Genomic DNA, 19,950 nt, shown 5'->3' with positions numbered 1-19,950 from the left:
CCAGTCGTCATCCCACTCCACAGCACAATATTTACCTTGGCATCCTCTTCACGAGGCTCAGCCCTCATCATCTGTAGGTTCTGAGTCGGTTGCAGAGGCTGTGCCCCCTTTTCACGTATCTTAGCTAGAAACATCGAGCAATCTTCAGTAGCATGGTTAAACTGAGTACAATATCGGCATGAAAGACGCGTCAGATTCAGGAAGTCTTGTGCATAGTGTCCCGGTCCTCCATAGTTGTAACAAATGACCTATCCTTGACCTCGACCAGGGCCTCCTCCACCTCTGCCTCGTCCGCGACCCTGATATTTGCCTCGCGCTCCCCCAAAGCCTTGGTCCGGAGGCCGGGTTTCTGCCTGCACCTTATATGCGGGCATTCTATCCATCATTAAATCGTAACTACGACAATTGCGCTCATCATGACTCACTAATTGAGAGAAGTTACAGAAGAGATGTTGCGGTGTCTGTACAAATGTCTGCAACAGATGGCAATTTTCTGTCACATGTTTTCCAGCTACCTGACAGATAGCACACCATAGCGCGAACCCTGCACTTGGCCCTGCTTGAGCCTCCAGCGTCAGAGGCATTGGTCCTCCTGCTGCAACATAATTCACAAAGACTGGGCATTGATCTTTGGCATGCCTCTGGCTCTTACATTTTAAGCACCAAACTTCTTCGCACACCTCTGGCTGAGTTGTTCTATCGTTCTTCAGACTCTACATTTCTAGGAAAATGTTAAGCAATTGCGCATGAATCTATTGAACCCCCAAATTAGCGTCTTGCATTGGTGTCTCATGCAATCTCATCGCAATCTCTAGAGCTTTCGCTTGGGTCCCAATCTTTTGCTGTGATAGTGCAACCATTAGATGAGGCAAGAGTGAAGCCACAAACCATTCGCGGTGCTGCTCATCTGTCAGATTCATGTTAGCTTCACGGATCTTGCATTTCAATTTCTGATCCAGCTCCCAAGGTGTCGTGCTAGGCCTCATCGTGATTTCCTTGATTCCAACGATTGATTGGGCTTCTGACTTAGGCCTATTGAATTCCTTATTCAACGCAGTCTGAATATCTTCCAACACAGACGTTGGGTTATCAGTGCAGTACTTAATGTACCATGTTAGCGCATGTTCCTGCAAAGCACTAACCAATGTTGATTTCTTCATTTAATCATCTGTGATACCCTGAGCTTCCCATACAACCTTCGCGACGAACCAAAATTGGTCTGGATCCTCATTTCCCAAACCCTTGAACACTGGTAGCTTTATTGAGTTTGCCATAATGAACGGTGGCGGAGGTGGTGGTGGTGTAGGTGAAGGGGTATGCGGTGGCAGTGAAGATGGAGGTGGTGTGGGTGGATGTGGTATTCTTGGGAAACCTTGTCTTATCAACTGAACAATGCTCTGCGGAGAAGTCTGTGCTGCTTCCTCGTCGTCACTCAGAGGAGGTTCAATCATCGGGTTATATTCAAGGCCTGTATTCCCTCTGTTCTTGAAATTCCTTCCACTTCGAGTAGCCCCAAATATCAAGGTAGCTGCATAACTCGCTTTTCACACAATAACATCTTAATCCAAGTATTTAAAGACCTTAACCTCGTGGTCCCTTGAAGAAGCATCGCTCTGCTTCGCTGTAACTGATCGAAGTATCAACCGCAAATTCTCTCACAAATCCTCCTATGATACGATCGAACCAATGATCGACATCATGTGCGATATTATCTTCAAAGGCTTCCAATCTCGGCACTAGCTCTAGGGTCCAGACTATCGGACCGTCAAGCCTCCACCTTCCTTGATTGTCTGCCAATTTCACGATCCACTTGTACAATTCAACCAGGAAGGAACATAAGAAGATTTTGTGTATCTCTGTGTACAAATATCTGTCCAACCACTGTTCTTTCGTCAATCGCAGATTCTTGTTCTCTTGTGCCACGAATTCATGGATCTTTCTATCCAACCAGTCTTCGATCTCCTTCTTAGTTGGATTCCAGTGATGTGACATCACACATCTCATTATGCAGATCTTGGTCCCGGCAATGGAACCATTTGTTGGCTTGATGGGCCTTGACCCAGGTTCAACGTTAATTAGCCAAGCAAATCCCTACACTATTGGCCCTTTCGGCATCAATCCGCGGAGTGCGGACTGAAGTCTCACTCAAAGTAGTATGGGGGGATGCAAGAACCAAGTTTTTGCACCCTGAGATGGCAGTGATGTCGCTTTATACCCTATCCCTTTCTTCACGCAGATCGATAAGCCTTTTAGGGCTTATCGATATACTTCCCTTGGTTATCCTCTAGACCTCCACAAAGGTCTATGATTGTCTTTTACATACCCTAAATAGGCGATCAGACACTTAAGCACCTCCCTAATTACTCTTACTGCTGTATTTACCCCAATTAGCTTAGGTAGTGGATAAATTCAACATGCATTATGATTATCTTCACGTAAACATATATTCTTACTTGCGTTCATATGATAAAGTAAAACACATAGGTTCGTGCATCAATACAAAATTAAATCATAAACCTAGTAGTTAACATAACATAAACGCATGCATTCATAATAGAAGTGAAATAGCTCATACACAGGTAATTCTAGAATAATTCTCTTTATTGATGTTCAGTTCTCTCTTACAAACTCTAACTACCCTGCGCACACAGCTGCAGGGGTTCGCGCACTCAGCTGCGGACTTCTACCCTAGGCCTCTGCACACACAGCTGCAAAGCCTCTTTCCTGTGCTAAGAATCTTCACTCTTAGCCCTCACAAACAGATTACCTGCATCAATTGCAAAAATATACTAAGAACTAAAGACTGCCTTAGACTCTTCCAAGACTCTCCTTTTTATACATTCCCATGGTCCGCAGATTAAGGGTGGATCTCATAAAGTTGATACAAGTTACCTAAACTAAGGGAGGAAACCCTTGATGAATCTTTAAATCTTCGTGCTTTGCGACCACGAAATGCGGAGACTTTACATTCTTTATACAAAACTTGGGCCTTTAGCCCCAAAAATTGGGCTTTTAACCCCAAAATTGACCCTAGGGGACCCGTTCCCAACAGAGGGAGAGGGAGCCATGGGATGAAAGGGGATAGAGGAGGAGAAAAATCTGATATCAAATCCTAAAAAGGAAATAATTAAATTTGATGTAGAGGGAGGGAGAGAAACCATACCCTGACGAACAACCACAGAAGAAGGAGGAACATTTGACTGTGCCATGTCTACTGGTGTTGAGTCCATTTCCATGTCGTATTGACATTCAAATCCAAAGGAATCCAAATATTGAGGCTATGGAACAGGAAGATCTTACTTCGACTACATGAATATAAGAATCAGATCATCCATCTTCTTCTAGTGCTTTGTCTGCAAACCCCTTTTTATGCACAACCAATGTTTTGTAAAGCCCTTTTGGGTTGTGAAATGGAGGGAGAAATCTCACACTAAATGGCCATGTTGATGGAACCTTCTGCATATGAAGGGGATTCATTCATAGTCCAAGGTTTGACGCTAGGACGGTTTGAGATAACTCATTCCCAGTTCCACATATAGACCTTCACAAGGGTCCAATTTTAGCAGTATTTGGGTAAGAGACATGGTTCATGTGGATAGGAAGGACATGTATGGTTCCAAAAATCCTCCCAATTTATTCGCAGTGGCCCAAAAAGTATCTATTGACTAGTGCTATAATGGTAACCTTGGAACCCCAACCCAGATTAGAGCAGAATCAAGCCTTTCTCGACTGGCATCGAATAAAGGCATCCACCTTTTTAGCATAACCAGTGTGGAGTCAATGCTCCAATTTCTCCCCAAAACCTAGGAATTTGCTTCCTCTAAGCTAAAATGAAACATAAAACATCCTCGAGCGACTAAACTTACCATGGGTAGTTCTTCCAAAATCTTGTCCCATTATCTGCTAACCCAATTCCATAAGAAATTACCTAAATATATCCTCCCCCTCTCCTGACCCACCACAACCAAATTTTCCATTCACACTATGTCAGGTAATTAAATGTCCTCCCCAAAAGCCAATTTAGCATTTTCGTGCTTAATCTTTGTGCATTGACCATTTTTTCTCTTGCTTTTAGAACAAATGTTATCTTATCTTCAGAAAAAAATGTTCCAGTCAAATTTTTTTGAGGCTATCTAGAGTTCTGTCGAAGTCTCTTAGTTAGGGTTTTTCTCCTGGGGGCCCCTTTCCACACTGCTTGGTATTGGCACAACTGGTTCACTACTACTAGAGTTCCCATCAAGAAAATGCAAGGAAAATATTCCAAAAGATATATCCTCTAGTCCATGTCCAAATTTGCTAGAGTTGTAAGGCACAAAGCCCCTCACCACACCCTACAATAACTCACTCTGAAGCTACTCATGCCCTTGTGAGTGAATAAACCTATTTTATCCCACATATTCCCAGTTCTATATTCAAAAATTAGACACACACCCACTTTCAGGAGAAACAAAGAAGCATACTCTTGTTCCCTATTAACCAAGGAATTGTATCCACTATCGCAGGCTCGGTGAAAACTGCTAGCTCCATTGATGCCCTTGAGCTTGCATAGAAGGGAAGGGCAGTATACTTCCAACCGATTCCAAACACATAGATAGTGAACTGGCATGCATCTAGATTTGATAAGATGAAATTTGTACCCCTATCCTCCACATAACGCAACTGAGCTGGAGGGTTGGCCCATGTCTAGGCAAATTCATAAGGGTCAGAAGAATATTCATGACGTCTTCTATCTAACCACTGCATATAATATTTTCCTGCCACCCACATGAGATAAGTTTTACTCTTGATCACAAGAACATTTGAACCCTCATACAAATGAAAGATTGTAATTTAGGTTTAGCAAAGCGTCTTCAAAATATCAATTCAATGAATGAAATGGTTCTATATAACTTTCAATTCATGCTTTCAGTAGTTTCATTTCAGAGTTGATTTCTTAAGCATATAGGAATTAGAATTAATTTGCTCCCATGCACTAACCCTGCACATACAATACCAACATTAATTTAAAGATTACAAATCATATATTAATAATTTAATGTAATAGAGTTTAAAAGATAACTCCACTGACATTTTTGTCAAGTCCCACTAGCATAACCAGTTGAGGATGGGCCTCTTCTCCAAGGCGGCCCAGGATCAAATCTCATAGGGGGTGGTTCTGCCTTGTGTTAGGGGGAGGAGACATGCTAAAAAATATAGTCAGCTAAGGGTTGGTGTGGTCCAGGCCAGGTGTGATCCCTGGGTGAATTTCACAGTTTAGATGTCCCTGGGTTGTGGCTCCTCAAGCCACAGGTCAGGCTTGGAGGATCATAGACAACTTGACAAACAAAAAAAAAGTCTACTGACGTTTTTGGTGCCATTGCCTGGGAAATTCTGAAATGACAAGAGCACTAGTTCAGTTCTTTTCTATGCTAACATTTATGACTCAGAGGAGTGGAAAGGTAAGATGGAAGCTAAGAACCTACACAACCACTATAATGAGTCTCTACAAACCCTTGTCATGTTGGTCTTGAGATTTCTTTAATTTAAGTGTGTTTAACTAGATGGTTTAATTAGGAAATTGATGATTTGTTTCTTTTAAATAATTTGTTCTTATGGTGTTGGCATTTTAGACATGGTGAAGTACTAAGGATCTGCACAACCATTATTTCACTAAATTTAAAGATACATTAGCATTGTATGAATGGGTAAAGAGATAATAAAGGGAAATTTATTAGAAAAGGAACAAGTAAAATAACCCACATCATATCAAATCATACCCCTACAAATACTAATTTGTTGGCAGGAAATTATACGAAAAGAGGAAGGGCATACCAAACTCCAGTGATAAAGACAAGTTCAAGGTTTGTAGCAGAAATATATAGGGAGAAAAATCTTGAAGCCTATCCAACTCATGTCATTGCTTTCACATTGTGTTTACTTTTTATATGAAAATTGAAGCCTAACTAGTTTGTGCCATTACTTCAACTATTAAACTGGATCATTAAACCCTTACTAACCAATGCCACTTGTCCAATATTGTTGGAAAATGTAATTCCTACTTGTCTTAGTTGTGAATTTCTATGTAAAGGAGTCTATTGCTATTCTATATTAGTGGTTATATCTATATATCCCTAGTTTGGTGTGTGGTTGATATATTCTCTCAACCAAGTGATTGTGTGTCCAAAATAGTTTCCCTATCTTGAGACAAAACTTCGTGTGTATATGTAATATCATTTGATTAATACAATAGATTATGTTTTCCCAAATTTTCTCTTGGTATTAGAGCCCGTAAGGGCCTGGGCCTTGGCCCCTAGTGGGCTAAGGAAATAAAAGAGTATATTTTCATTGTTTTAGTTATTGTTTGTAAATTGACCAGGGTTGTGAGAGTCGAGGGAGTGTGGTGCTGTGTGATACTAAAGCTGTGTGGTGCTGTGTGATACTAAAGCTGTTGCTCGAGTATCAATCAACTATATCATTGGATATGATATGAGTTTCTCTCTCGATGACCTAATGTTGATAATGCCTCTCTCTTGATAACACAGTAGTTGGTGTATTTACTTCACAATTTTCGTGGCACGAGGCCTGGCATTGCTTTGAGGCTGAGATCCCTTGCCTGGAGGCCAACATTGCTTGATGATTGGCTAACTGGCGGTGAGCATAGCAGGAGCTATTATAGTGGTGCAATGAGATGTTAGTGCTTCATTCGAAGCCGAGTGTGCTTGGTTGATAAATTGCTGCCTGATTTCCTGTCGTAAGAAGTGGAGGCCGAGGAGGAGCCATCCTTATTCCCTACATCAACCTTGCTTGGAACTCTACCGAAGGAGGGAGGACGAGCATTGCCATTGATTTTTTCCTTTTGGAGAATGGGGTCGGTCTCCAATAGTTGTGCAGCAGAATTGTGGATGAGCCAAGAGGTTTGAGGGCACTCGGGTCAAGCCTTGGATTTGCGAAGGCATCCTCCGGTGCAGAGAAGTAAGAGTGGATCAATCCATAGCATGGATGAGGCTGGATCAACATGGATCTACGCAGTGAAGCACGGATCTAACATCTGAAGCATGGAGGCTCTGTTTTGGTGCGAGGATTCCTGTGGTGGGTTTATTATCCTTAGATCCGAGTCTGCTCGATCTGTGCGTTGAGTCCGAGAACTTATTTACTAGTTAAATTTTGAGCATCTGACCTGTTTTGAAGGTTGGAGCTGAGGAAGAGCGGTGGTTGTGGCCGATGCATGTGAGAGAGGCAACAAAGGTAGGCTTGCCTCACCTGAGACCAACTTTTTTGAATTGAGCCTATGATGAATCCAATATCGGGTTGTTGTTTGGTGTTAGAGTCTACGACTAGGTTTTGTGACCTAGATCAGCCGACGGTGGTGAGTTGAATGCAACGTTATGAGCGCTCATTTTGAAGACTTCAAGTCGGGTTGCAGATTGATGGGTTTTGAGGTTGGGTAGTCAACACACTTATTGAGGTTGTAGACCCGTAGATGGAGAGCTGACAAAGCTACTCCATTTGACACTGTGGCTTGGACGTTGAGCTGTGTAGAACAATTGGTTGAATCCTGATGCTACTATCGACTTTTGAGTTGAGTTGGCTGTGTGGAGGTTGGGCACTGGAGCTGTCGTTCTCTGTCAAGGTTAAGTTGCAGAGCGTGAAGCTGTGTGAGTCTTTTTTAGGAGATGCGTGGGAAATTGGGGTCACAGTAACTGGGAAATCCGGTTGTGCGTCTTCTTCACTGGTGCAACCGCAATGTGAAGCAGTTTGAGGGAGTGAAAGAGTTGATGGATCGCTGTTATAGATCTAGTGACTAAGCATTTGTTAGCAGACTTTCTTTTAAAGGTAGTTTTACTTTGATAAGTCACTCAACATTACACATGTGGCTTTGTCGTTTTTTAATTTATTTTTCAATGGGATTTCCATGGGAGGTATGAAAATAAATGGGCTGCTTGGATTATAACACGTTATTCCTCATCTTTGGCTTTATAGCGAGTCGATATAAATTTTGTTGTTTGTTTCCAAGTAGGGTTGTTTATATATGTTTGGGTAAATGATATTTTTATGGTGAAAGTATCTTGGAATTAAGATCTATATACATATTGAGATTAACCACTTCAATATGAATTTATTTTTATTAGAATTGGCTATTCTAAAAAATGACAGGTTAAGTATGGAGTTTCAAGGTTTATTGACAAAGACAAAGATGCCCAAGATGTGAACAATTTAAAAAGATAAGGGAAATGAGCAGCAATATCGACTAAAGGATGATGGACAACCAGTTAAATTTTGTGTGAGTTTGTGGAGTAGACTCGTGATCATGGTGTATTATGAGTCACATATTGTAATTAGAGAAAATCTACATGGAATATATTCTTTTGTAATGGTTAGTTGTGGTCCTGAAATGTTTTATGTACCTACTGTAAGACCCAGAGAGGCATGCATACCCTTCGTTATGTGTTCCCTTTGTTAGAGAGTTTTAATACCTTGGAAGAGTGTGTCATGCAGGATGGATACACTTGGGTGGGTCGTATTGGTTTTAGACTCCATGGGGTGAAATTTTATATTTAGGGGGAGTTCATTGAGAGGTTGGATGAACCATGTATGTGAAGGACTTCCTAGTAGACTGGCAATTGCAGCGGTTGGGAACCCATGCATTTTGGTAGATGGTTGTTCCTTTATATGGACATCGAAAATTGCATGAACAAGGTACAAGGTGTAATTACTAGACTGGACCAGATGTAGATCTTGCAAATTGATATCGAGACAAGTAGTCATTAAGGGGGAGTGTTGGAAAATGTAATTCCTACTTGTCTCAGTTGTGGCTTTCTATGTAAAGGAGTCTATTCCTATTCTATAGGAGTAGTTATATCTATATATCCCTAGTTTGGTGTGTGGTTGAGATATTCTCTCAACCAACTGATTGTGTGTCCAAGATAGTTTTCCTATCTTGAGACAACACTTCATGTATATATGTAATATCATTTTATTAATACAATAGATTGTGCTTGCCCAAATTTTATCTCATATAACCTTTAATTTTTGATTCTTTCCAATGCAAAATTTCGTGTGTCATTTTTCCCCACAGAGATCAATTTCCATTGAATATTGAGAGAATAACAAGGTTTATTTTAGACTATAAGAAAATTTGAACCCTCAAATGAAAGATTATAAGGTAAGCCTATGAAGGCATCCTTGAGATGTCCATGTTGGGTCCCAAGATAAACTCTTTTTTTTCATATTTGCATCACCTATTTTGCTTATCATATGTTTAGAAGTCTGCCATATTAATCATTTCACACTCCAATACTATCATTTTGGTATAAATCATGTCATGAGCTATAAAGGATTACACATCAGAGAAATTCAAGGTAAAATTGTCCATTTTCTTTAGTTTCATATATTATTTTGAGAAAACAATTTAATGTTGCAGCTACAAAAACATAAACATTCTATATCCAGTCTCTAATTCTAAAGTTGATTTGAAAGTTTACATAGTTGTGGGATTGATATAATGAAACCATAGATTGGAGGACATGAAAAACAATGATCCTATGTTCCTCCACATGTCAGATCGAACCCAACAACTTCCATGTTAACACAAGAGTGAAGTCAGAGGTCCAACTAGGCAGTGGCATTGTAAGTCAAAGTGATGGCAAAGCACACAATCTAGAACAAAGTCCTCGATGCAAGATTGTCGGTCAAATCCATGTGTCAAAATCAGAAATCTCAAGATTATGTATGATAAATTCATGCATGTAAATCATGAATTTCTCATTATAGTTAACAACTTAATTGTATGGATCCATAAGTTCCAAATTATGATTCAACTGTTCTAAAATATTGCATGAAATATCTCAATGATATCTATTTCAAAGTTGTATAAATATCCATTGTTTGAAGGATTGAGATAATCTTGTTATTGGAAATATTTTGATACTTGAAGAAAATTATGTTTTTTTGTTGGTTTGTTATCTCTATGTGGTGTGCTTATGGTATTTGAATGAAGTAGTACTATACCAGTTTACATCTCATAAGACTATCTTCACAACACACAATCGAGTCAGGAAGGACCACCTGAGTTAGGGAAGCATGTTGCTCTTTTCTTTAATATTATTTAGTTGCGGTTATTTTGGTTATATGATTAGTTAGTTGCCTTTAATTTCTATTGTCTATCTAAGTATATGTTTTTAAGTTTACATTGCTTACAATTTCCTTACATTTTACATCACTTACAATTTACTTAAAAATTTGATTTCAATACATTGTAGCCTACTCGTACAAATCCTTCAACTAAATAAAGACTTGTTCGTCATCAATTGTCGAACTCAATAGTTAAAATTCTAAATTATATATTTTGTGATTGTTTCATGACAATTCTTTACATGGCAAGAGGGTTTGAAAATGTTTAGAACCATGACTGTGTTGAGTTAGTAAGATTGCAAATATTTTTCAGATCCTAGTTTTCATATTGGAATTTCATAGACAAAGTTAGAAATCAGACCCTGCATATACTTTTTCTAAATAAAAATCATAAATTTATTCAACCAGTGAACAAGGAACAAAATTACATTCTGCATATGCAATTAGGCATTCAACCATGTCAGCCTTTCGACTAATGCACAAGAAAAGAAAAAAATAAAAGAAATGAGCATAAATATTTCCAGGGGTTAAGCATGATAATAATCACTCAACTTCCCTTTTTTTTTTCTTCTCTTCTGAACATTTTTCCAAACCCCATTTTTGGGGTGAGTTTTTACTATTGCAAATTAATATTTAGCTTCTTGCAAAGGGACTTCATTGTCTAAATCTGAACTCTTAGATATGTGGGTTCTCCTTATACCCCTTGGTCCCTTTTCAATGAGTGTTTCCTATTTCTTTTACTATTGGGCCTTAAATATTCCCATGTTTTCATCATACAATAACACCATTCATAACCTATATTCGTGTACTTTCAACCCATTTCGTACCATAATTCCATAACTTGCCTCCAAATACATATCTTACACTCTATGGTTGGTTATCATTAGTTTTCTTGACTCTTCTATGATTAAATATGATTTTTCTATGATTTTGTAATGATGGTTTTGCTAAGTTCCTTTGTCATAGGGTTCCATCGCTGAAATTCTTCACAAGTCAGTAAAACTAGTTAGAATAGTTTAAGTACAGAATGAGATTGTTGTAAGTGAAAATATGAAGTTTGTGATCAAATGGTGAAGAACCTCAACATTCCAAGACTTTTATCGTGCTCAAAATACCCTCTTTCATATAACCCAGAAACTGTTTGGCAAAATTCATCAACAAAAGGAAGTTAAGGTCAAAACAATTTTTAAGTACAGATCTTAAGTACATAATTGCTGAACGTGAACGATTTCAGTTCTGAATGGTTTTGGTTCTGAACGGGTCAACCATGTGGAGGACCAAGATTTGAATAAATCACTTCATTCTCAAACAAGTAACAATTTTGTTACAAGACAACACAACTCAACCTAATTTAATTTAGGATCCTTCACGAAGATGCATAGCCGATTCGAAGTAATCCGAAATGCCCAGATTGGTTATAGATCGTTGAAGTTGCCATAGCTAGAAATATAATCTGCATTTGATGGTTGCCTTTAAAAGGATGATGTAATTTAACTTGGGAGGCAGTGAAGACGATGTAATGTTCTGTTGTTATTTATGTTACAGACACTGTTTCGAAGGATTTAAGATGATGTATGACTCTTATTAAGCTCTAAATTAGATCGATTTTCGATGTAGTTGCCAGTGAGTTATGATTTTCATGCTTTAATATCCATTTAGTTGCAGTAAAATAGCTTTCTATAGGTGTGGGAGGGCCCACCAATTCTGGAACTAATCTCAATTGCTTGTGTAGATTAGATAGTTGTGTGATTTTACAGAGTGAGTCTTCATTGAGTTAAGCTTGCAGAGTGTTTGAATGTTGTTGTGTGATCCTGTAATTATGTTTTGGTTTGATTTATAAATGTTTAACAATCATTTACATTGAATAATTGATCGATTAAAAGACTATTTTTTTGAGACTGTGGAGTTACGATTTGTTGTCATATAAGGTTTGCGTTTACATATCTATCTCAGAGTCATACTTTGCATATTTATTAACAAGTGAGCACGAATACATTAAGAGCCACGGTTGAAGTATTAGTGATAGGGAATGAACATGGAGTTAAACGATTTCTCAATGCATGCATATATATATATATATATATATATATATCTATATATATATATATATATATATATATATATATATATATATATATATATATATATATATATATAGATATCTATCTATATAGATATATATATATATATATATATATATATATTTGGGTGAGGTGCTTTCTCATTTATGCTTGAATAGTTGTTTCACGATTACGTTGTGTAGTAACTGTAAGTTAGAATGAATTTGTCTTTTACAATGATAACATTTTGAATAGGAATAGTTAGCATAGGTGTTGTTCTTTGATTCTGTTCTTGCAATTCGAATTGGTCAAAGTAATTTCATTATTTGCAGTTTGATTCGATTTGGGTAACTTCGAGGGTTATTGTGATAGAATAGAGTAACTCGATTAGAGTAATTTAATCATTGCAGTAGTATAAGAACATAGTAGTTGATTTCGTTTCATAATGATTATTGCAGTAGCTTTAAATTAGAATAAGCTTTGATCATTGAGTCTTTTAATTTGAGTGTGTTAATTTAGGCAACATAGAAATATTTATTTGAAACTATCATTTTGAAGCTTTGAAGGCGTGAACTAGATAGGATTAAGAGATAAGTTTCAATTCTTATTAATTTGTGTGATCCCGGGAATTAGATTAGTTACAATTTTTTTTGAATTGTGGTGATTTTTTGCATTAGAATATGGTTTATTTGAACTGCAAGTTTGATTACTTTCCCGCATTAGATTAAGATTACTTTCTTGCATTAGATTAAGTGTGTTTATTTTCTGGCATTAGATTATGGTTACTTCATTGCATGTGTGGTTACTTTTCTGTACTAGATTAAGTTTAATTCCATTGCAAGATTGGTTACTTTTGACAATAGAGTTCCATTTCCTTACATGTCATTTGTTTTGATTGCTTTGAGTTTTATAATTCGATTGCTTGAGATAGAGTTAGTTTAGAAGCCTTTGCATTCTGTACTTAATTCAGAAATATGAATTTGATATTAATTTAGGTTAGATTCTCTGATCCTGTGTTACCTGCACTTGTTCCTCGAAGCTTATGAGTCCCGGATTGATAATTTAATGTTGGAATTATTACACATAATTTCCCCAACATTTTTGGCGCCGTTGCCGGGGAGGTGCTAAAGGGATCAGAGCATAGGTTCTTTCACAAATTTTTGGTGTAATATTAGTTGCAAGACAATCAAAGGGCAAAGAGTGTACGATAAGATGTGAGTGAAGAGCCACGCATCCACTATAGTGGGGTTTCTCCAAAGTTTGTTCTCCAATTAAGCAAGTTTTGTGAGTTTTCTTGCAATTAACAATTTTTATTCATTTAGATTAAAAATTTCAATCTCTTAACAACAAAACATTTTTGGGGTGCTGTAAGAAACCCCAAGTACTAATCCGTGTGTGGAGACAGGGATTTCTAAACTAGCAAGCATGATTCAAGGATGATTAAGAATTTGAAGGAGCTATCTCAAATCCTAGCAGTAGTTGGGGTCTCTGCATCTCAGGAAGCGCAGACCTTGACAGCAGTCAAGAACCTTTCTACCTATCCAGAAGTGATCGAAGAACTTGACTTCCATGAGCCACAACCACATGAAAAGCTATAATCCTCCAATAATCACATTTTCCAATATTTAGAGGAAACTGAGGACTTATGGACAACATCTATCGGAGAGCATCCCCTAATACCAGAGATCAAAGAGGCCAAATAAGAGGACATGCAACATTGTCCAAATGAAGACATGGACCAAGACCACTATGATTACATTGAGCATTGGTTCCAAACCAGTACTCTAGCAAGGCATCATTCTCTTCTTCACACTTTCTTAACATCATATATTTTGCAGCTGCTAGTTTTACATGCTCATGTACACTGTAAAGTTTATATGTTAAATATGAGTATGAATATATCTTTGTACCTGATCCGCACATGGCTTCACTAGAAGTTATCTTTCACTTGAAGGAGGACATATTTTCTCCAGTATAGTAGGAAATTTAGTAAATAAATAAATGAAAATAGTAAAGAGAAAAATAGTTCCTTTTGTGAAAACCAGATTGTCTGGTGCAATTGGACATGGACTTTGCTTGAAAACCAGGTAACTGACATGCAAGGTTCCCAATAAAGTTTGTAAATTTGTATGAGTTCTTCAAATCATGTATCTTTCAAGTCATTATGTTTGTACTTGAGTTGGTTGATGTGGGATTCCTTACGGCCTGCCTTCCAACAAGCCTTATCCCATAGACATCAACACATTATCTGGGATTAGGGTTAGGGTTAGATAAGGTAACTGGGAGCCTGCATGCCTTAATGACATGTATCCTTGTCATCTAATAAGGAAATACATCAATGTTTCTTAGTGGATGAATTCTACACTCCATTCGACTTCGACAAATCCATTCATGGCTAGTATAATGTACTTAGTGCCTTGATTCCCATTGACATCAAAGGTGGGATATCTCACATTGGTTAACGATCTCCTCAATGGTCGGTAATCTAATTATTATTTCTTATGTTCGACATAGACACCATTTATTCACATACGCAAGATTGCTTACAGGTGTATAGTAGTTGAAGACTATATGGTTTTGTGATCTCAACACAAATTTGCAGCAGTTTGAATTTTTGTATCAGCATCTCCATTGCCATTTGCAGTACTAGTAACCTTTCCTCTATTGTTTTGGGACATAAAACTCCTCAGGCATGGGGGAGAAGGGGACCTTCAGTTCATCCTTCAACTCTTTAGTTCATCCTTCAACTCTTTAGCTCATCCTTCAACCTTCTTCAGCAGATCAGATCAACAGTCATATTAACTACAACCATTCCATCCTCTACTTCATCTTGCAACACCAGGCACATCAACGACAAAGGTAAAGCTTGAGGTAAAGTTGGCTTAAGGTTCTTTAATTCATTAGAGATTTAAGAAAGCTTTGATGATTAACCACCACATATTCCATATATTTTGTTTTCCATATACCATCCATTTGCAAATTCCTCATTCATAATAGAATGCATGCTACTCTAATAAGGTCATAATCATGAAAAGAAAACTATATTGGTTCATGTAAATAGAATCAGTAACTATAGTGCCTTACCCTCCTACATTCGCACATATTGTCAGTTGAATGTATCCAATAGAGGATGAAGTCATTACTGCCTTTCATAAAGGAACCATCCATAACCATTGGCCTCACAAAAATAGAGTATGCACACACCTATTTTACCATCTCCATCAACACTTCATCTCCTCCACCATTTCCATTCCCACCTATAATCTCATTCATCATTTCCTCCTACCATATATATTGTTTATCCTCAATTTGTATCGCTCTCAAAATCAAATCTATGGCAGTCAAATAAGAATTATGTTGCTCCACAAGAACCAACACCCTCAAATCTTCACGCAGTGTTGTACCACAAAAACCAACCATGGCCAAAGCCACGATGCCATAAAATCTATAAATGAGCAAAATACTTGTTTGCATGAGGACATGCAAATCCTTAGGCATTGGGGCGATGTTGGGCCTTAAATATTCCCATGTTTTCATTAGACAATACCATCATTCATAACCTGTATTCGTGTACTTTTAACCCATTTTGTACCATAATTCCATAACTTGCCGCCAAATACATATCTTACACTCTATGGTTGGTTATCGTTAGTTTTATTGAATCTTCTATGATTAAATATTATTTTTCTATGATTTTCTAATGAAAATTTTGCTAAGTTCCTTTGTCACAGGGCTCCATCGTCGGAATTCTTCACAAGTCAGTAAAACTAGTTACAACAGTTTAAGTACGAAATGAGATTGCTGTAGGTGAAAATATGAATTTTATGATCAAATGGTGAATAATCTCGACATTCTGAGACTTACATCGTGCTCACAATACCCTCTTTCATATAACCCAGAAACTGTTCGGCAAAATTCATCACCAAAAGGAAGTTAAGGTCAATACAATCATTAAGTACATAATTGCTGAACGTGAACGGTTTCGGTTCTGAACAATTTTGATTCTGAACGGGTCAGCCATGTGGAGGACCAAGATTTGAATAAATCACTTCATGCTCAAACAAGGAACAATTTTGTTACAAGGCAACACAACTCAACCTAATTTAATTTAGTATCCTTCACGAAGATGCATAGTCGATTCAAAGTAATTTGAAATGTCGAGATTGGTTATAGATTGTTGAAGTTGCCAATAGTTAGAAATATAATTTTCATTTGATGGTTGCCTTTAAAAGGATGATGTAATTGAACTCAGGAGGTAATGAAGATGATGTAATGTTTTGTTGCAATTAATGTTATAGACTTTGTTTCGAAGGATTTAAGACGATGTATGACTGTTCTTAAGCTCTAAATTAGATCGGTTTTCGGCGTAGTTTCCCGTGAGTTATGATTTTCATGCTTTAATTTCCATTTCGTTGTAGTAAACTAGCTTTGTCCAGGTGTGGGAGGGCCCACCACTTCTGGAACTCAGCTCGATTTCTAGTGTAGATTAGATAGTTGTGTGATTTTACAGAGTGAGTCTTCATTGATTTAAGCTTGTAGAGTGTTTGAATGTTGTTATGTGATCCTGTAATTATGTTTTGGTTTGATTTATAAATGTTTAGCAATCATTTACATTGAATAATTGATCGATTAAAAGACTATTTCTCTGAGATCGTGGAGTTACGATTTGTTGTCATATAAGGTCTATGTTTACATATCTATCTCAGAGTCATACTATGCATCTTTATAAACAAGTGAGCACGAATACATTAAGGGCCGCAGTTGAAGTATTAGCGATAGGGAATGAACATGGAGTTAAACGATTTTTGAACGCATATATATATTCTATCATGTAGCTTAGATTTGGGTGAGGTTCTTTCTCATTTATGCTTGAATAGTTGTTTCACAATTATGTTGTGTAGTAATTGTCAGTTAGAATGAATTTGTTTTTGACAATGATAGAATTTTGAATAGGAATAGTTAGCATATGTGTTGTTCTTTGATTCTGTTCTTACAATTCGAATTGGTCAAAGTAATTTCATTATTTTTCAGTTTGATTCGATATGGGTAACTTTGATTGTTATTGTGATAGAACAGAGTAAATTGATTAGAGTAATTTAATCATTGTAGTAGTATAAGAATAGAGTAGTTGATTTCGTTTCGGAATGGTTATTGCAGTAGTTTTAAATTAGAATAAGGTTTCATCATTTTTTTTTAACATCATCAGTTGCCATTATATTTCAAAAAAAGAGAGGAGGAGACTGTTCCCCTGTGGTACATAGTTAGATGATGTGAAAAGCTAGGAGAGTAGGAGTTACAACAACAAAATCCTCCTTGTTCCCGCGACTTAGGCTTTGAAGTAAAGTCTAGACTGAAATATATCCTAACAAACTGAAACACTAAAAAACAACATTTACAGAACATTGTCAATCTATATTAATATGACTGATATGCCTGGCTGTCGATTCTTCCGGTTTATCATCTTCTCCAGCTTGCTTGATACTTGAAGAGCTGGTCGGTATTGCATTCTTCTTCTCCATCATGTATTTCAGTATTTCTATAGATTCTTCAGCATGTGCACATCTGTTGGATAAATGTCTGAACTGCTCATGTAATGAAGAGATTCGGTGCAGGAACAGATTTATGTCAGCTTCGTATTTCTCCTTGATAATCCGGCTTTGAGTGTCAATCTTTGCCTCCATGATCACCTGTTGGCTATCCATATCGCTGTCTAGAATCTTTTGCTGCGCTCTCAGCTGCTCTAATTCCACTTGCAGAATAAGCTTTGATCATTGAGTCTTTTAATTTGAGTGTGTTAATTTAGGCAACATAGAAATATTTATTTGAAACTGTCATTTTGAAGCTTTGAAGGTGTGAACTAGATAGGATTAAGAGATATGTTTCAATGCTTATTGATTTGTGTGATCCCGAGAATTAGATTAGTTACAATTTTGTTTGAATTGTGGTGATTTTTTGCATTAGAATAAGGTTTATTTGAACTGCAAGTGTGATTACTTTCCTGCATTAGATTAAGATTACTTTCTTGCATTAGATTAAGCATGTTTATTTTTTGGCATTAGATTATGGTTACTTAATTGCATGTGTGGTTACTTTTTTGTACTAGATTAAGTTTCATTCCATTGCAAGATTGGTTATTTTTGACAGTAGAGTTCCATTTCCTTACATGTCATTTGTTTTGATTGCTTTGCGTTTTATAATTCGATTCCTTGAGATAATGTTAGTTTAGAAGCCTTTGCATTATGTACTTAATTCAGAAATAGGAATTTGATATTAATTTAGGTTAGATGCTTTGATCCTGCATTACCTGCGCTTGTGCCTCGAAGCTTACGAGTCCCAGATTGATAATTTAAGGTCGGAATTATTACACATGATTTCCCCAACAATTACTCTAATTCCTTGGTGGCTATTGATTATGTATCCTTCTGGCTACGAGTCATGTTTCTTGATTAATCCTCGCCTCCTTCGGCTTCATGGCTGTCATGTTGTGCTTGAGCCTCCATATTTTTAGTATTTTCCATGGTATCTTCTTTGTCCTCATAAGTGTCAAGTACATACCATCCCTTTCGCTTACGAAGTTGCCTCTTTTTCTTTTTTGGGATGTTTTCTGCTTGTGGGATGTGTTCTACATATGTCCTGTTTGATAATAGATTCGACATCTAAATGTCACATTCTCATAATCTAAAACCTGGGTCCACTAAAGGTTTTCGTGTTTTAGATGGATACGATCAGGTAGGCCTTTTCTAAGGTCTATCTCCACACAAATTCCGGAAAAAGTAAAGATACCTTTTTCTGCTTTGTCATAGTTTTTTTTAACTTTTTTTCCAACGGTATTTCCAATATCTTCCAAGCCCTAATGGTGCCAAAAAGGGATAGGGAGATTTGGTAATCTCACCCATATGGACATTGTAGTAACCACCATGCTTGTAGCATCAAATTTGGGGAACCATGGGGTAATAAAAATTCTAGCTCTACCCCAAAACCATGGCCCATCATTTAAGACTTTCTCCAGGTATTTCTGCAAGTCAAATTGAATTATGAAAACACCATTGGAGCATAGGTAGATATTACAACTATTTGTCCAAGAAGAATATACCCAATGATGTAAATATTCATATCTTAGCAAAAGGGCATTAAATTTGTAGATTAACACCTTATATTTTAGATCTACAAAAATCAATTTTACCTCTAGGGGCTTTAACCTCCATAAATGGTACTTTTTTTTCTTTATCAACAATATAAGGTCCTGACATATCTCATATCTAATTGGCAGGAGCAACATCCTTCCCTTTCACTATATTTTGAATGAGGCTGATCCATTAGGGTTTCTGATACCTGAAGCTCCATGCCTCATATTTAATATTAAGCTGGAGTTCCTTTCTATGCCATAATCTTTCATATGTATGACATATTGCAATAGTTTCCCCTTTGAAGTCAAATTTTGTAAAAAAACACTAGTATACCCAAGTTGTTCTGAATGATCTGCTTCATATATTCCACTTATTCCAAGCCCCTAACCCCTAACAAGACTGATTTCCCACTTAGGTTTTAACAAAGATCTGGATAATCTCCTTTGATTTCATTTTTTCAGTATGAGATCTCTCAGTCCAGGGAGGATTTAGTAGAGACCCTTGATTATTTTATAGTCTCATTTCCCTATCTTTTGGCTAGATCTGGAATTAAAAAACATAGAGGTATCTTGTAGGAGGGAAAATCCCCTGTGTATATAAGATCTTCCGAAATAGGCTTCTCTTTTAAAAAAACATATTCTATAGGGAATATC

Source organism: Pinus tabuliformis, chromosome 7 (assembly GCF_031772625.1).
Source record: "Pinus tabuliformis cultivar Carrire ecotype Pingquan chromosome 7, CPIR1, whole genome shotgun sequence".
NCBI classification, from domain to species: Eukaryota; Viridiplantae; Streptophyta; class Pinopsida; order Pinales; family Pinaceae; genus Pinus; species Pinus tabuliformis.
Note: the sequence above shows the minus strand (reverse complement) of the source record.